The sequence below is a fragment of the Nomia melanderi genome, unplaced genomic scaffold (assembly GCF_051020985.1).
Source record: "Nomia melanderi isolate GNS246 unplaced genomic scaffold, iyNomMela1 scaffold0105, whole genome shotgun sequence".
NCBI classification, from domain to species: Eukaryota; Metazoa; Arthropoda; class Insecta; order Hymenoptera; family Halictidae; genus Nomia; species Nomia melanderi.
This window is the reverse complement of record NW_027475220.1, coordinates 110001-112720: the sequence shown is the minus strand read 5'-3', so window position 1 is coordinate 112720 and position 2720 is coordinate 110001. Positions and strand designations below refer to the sequence as shown.

General features: G+C 21.5%; 1 pseudogene; it reads right to left on the bottom strand.

Moving 5' to 3' along the window:
* Positions 1-898: 898 nt before the first annotated feature.
* On the bottom strand, positions 899-2422 carry LOC143175544 (cytochrome c oxidase subunit 1 pseudogene; annotated as a pseudogene).
* Positions 2423-2720: the final 298 nt, after the last annotated feature.

The window sequence follows — 2720 nt, the reverse complement described above, 5'->3', positions numbered from 1 at the left end:
ATTATCATTAAGAATATTTTTTTATTATATTTAACTTAAAAGGTTAATTCTTTATTTTTAAGATACTTAATGGATAAAAAAATATTTTTATAAAATAATTTTAAATTGACAATTTAATGTTATTTAATTTAACTAATTCTTTTTAATTTATAAGTTTAATTTATTAATTCAATTAGTAAAGTTTTTTAAATTTGTTCTTTCAATGGTAATTGGTATAAATGAATGGTAAGCTCCGCAAATTTCTGAACATTGTCCAAAATATAATCCTGGTCGTAATGAAATTAATGATATTTGATTAATTCGTCCTGGAGTTGCATCTATTTTAATTCCTATTGAAGGAACTGTTCATGAATGAATAACATCTATTGATGTTGTTAATATACGAATTGGGGTATTAAATGGAATGATTAATCGATTATCTACATCTAGTAACCGAAATGAGTTTAATTCTAATAGATTAATTATATATGAATCAATTGAATTATTATTAAATTCTGGGTATTCGTAAGATCAGTATCATTGATGTCCAATTGATTTAATTGAAAAAAAAGTTGGATTTCATAATTCATCAATAAAGTAAAGTATTTTTAATGATGGGATAGAAATAATTAATAGTATAATTATTGGAATGATAGTTCAAATTATTTCTAAGTTATGATTTTTAATAAATTTTAAATTAATGAATTTATTTTCTATAATTATAAAATTTATATAAATAATAGATATAGTAATTATTATTAAAATAATTATTGTAAAATTATAAAAATAAATTAGATTATCTATTAATGGTGAATTTGGGTCTGGGAATGAATATATATTTCAATGAGCAATTTTTAATAAAAATTTACATTTTATTTATGGTGTTTAAGACCATTGCACTTAAATCTGCCATATTAAATTAATTTTTTAAAAGAATTATAGGTAATTCATTAAAACAATGTTCTGAAGGGGATAAATTAATTCATTCTAATGATGAAAAGATATATTTTAATAGAATTAATCGTTGTTTAATTAAACTTTCAAGTATAATAAAAATGAAAAAAATTAATCTATTAAATGAAATTAATGATCCAATTGAAGAGATTAAATTTCAACAATAATATGCATCTGGGTAATCAGAGTATCGTCGTGGTATTCTTATTAATCCTAAAAAATGTTGAGGAAAAAATGTTAAATTTACTCCAATAAATATTATAAAAAAATGAATATTTAATAATTTTTTATTTAATGTTAATATAGTAAAATTTGGATATCAATGAATAATTCTTGAAAAAATTGCAAAGACAGCTCCTATTGATAAAACGTAATGAAAGTGACCAATAACATAGTATGTGTCATGAAGAATAATATCAATTGATGAATTAGATAATATAATTCCTGATAATCCACCAATTGTAAATAATGAGATAAATCCTAAAGATCATAAAATTGATGGGTTTAAGAAAATTTTAGTTCTATAGAATGTTGATAATCATCTGAATACTTTAATTCCTGTTGGTACGGCAATTACTATAGTTGCGGCAGTAAAATATGCTCGAGTGTCAACATCTAATCCTACAGTAAATATATGATGTGCTCATACGATAAATCCTAAAAATCCAATACCTAGTATAGCATAAATTATTCTTAAATTTCCAAATGTTTCTTTTTTTCCTCTTTCATTTATAATAATTTGTGAAATTAATCCAAATCCAGGTAAAATTAAAATATAAACTTCAGGGTGTCCAAAAAATCAAAATAAATGTTGGTAAAGAATTGGATCTCCTCCTCCTGATGGTTCAAAAAATGATGTATTTAAGTTTCGATCAGTTAATAATATTGTGATAGCTCCGGCTAATACAGGTAAAGATAAAAGTAATAAAATTGCTGTAATAATAATTGATCAAGGAAATAATGAAATTTGATTATAATTTAATGAAATATTTTTTGAATAATAAATTGTTGTAATAAAATTTATTGCTCCTAGAATTGATGATATTCCTGCAATGTGAAGTGAAATAATTCCGTAATCAACTGATATTGATGAGTGAAATGTATTTAATGATAATGGTGGATAAACTGTTCAACCTGTTCCTATTCCGGATCCAGAAATTCTTCTGATAATTAGTAATAAAATTGATGGGATTAATAATCAAAAACTTAAATTATTTATACGTGGAAATGCTATATCTGGTGTTCCTAATATTAAAGGGATTAGTCAATTCCCAAATCCTCCAACTATAAATGGTATAACTATAAAAAAAATTATTAAAAATGCATGAGCTGTAACAATAGTATTATAAAGTTGATCATTATTAATTCATGATCCTGGTGTACTTAGTTCTATTCGAATAATTATTCTTATTGATGATCCAAGTATACCTGATCATATCGCAAAGATAAAGTATAATATTCCAATGTATTTATGGTTTGTTGAATAAAATCATTTTGATATGTTAAATATAAAAATTTAAATTTTTAAGATTGATAAAATTATATATATATATTAATCTTTGAAGGATTAAAGTTTATTAATTAACTTACAATCTTTTTGAAAAATATCATGCCTGAAATTAAGGGATAAATTGTAAATTTATTTATGAATAGATAATTCTGATATTATGAATTAATAAAATTTTATAATTTAAATAAAAATATTAAATTGCAAATTTAAATATATTATGTAAATAATTAAAATTTTAGTAAAAAAAATATATTAGTGAGAAAAAAATAAATAAATA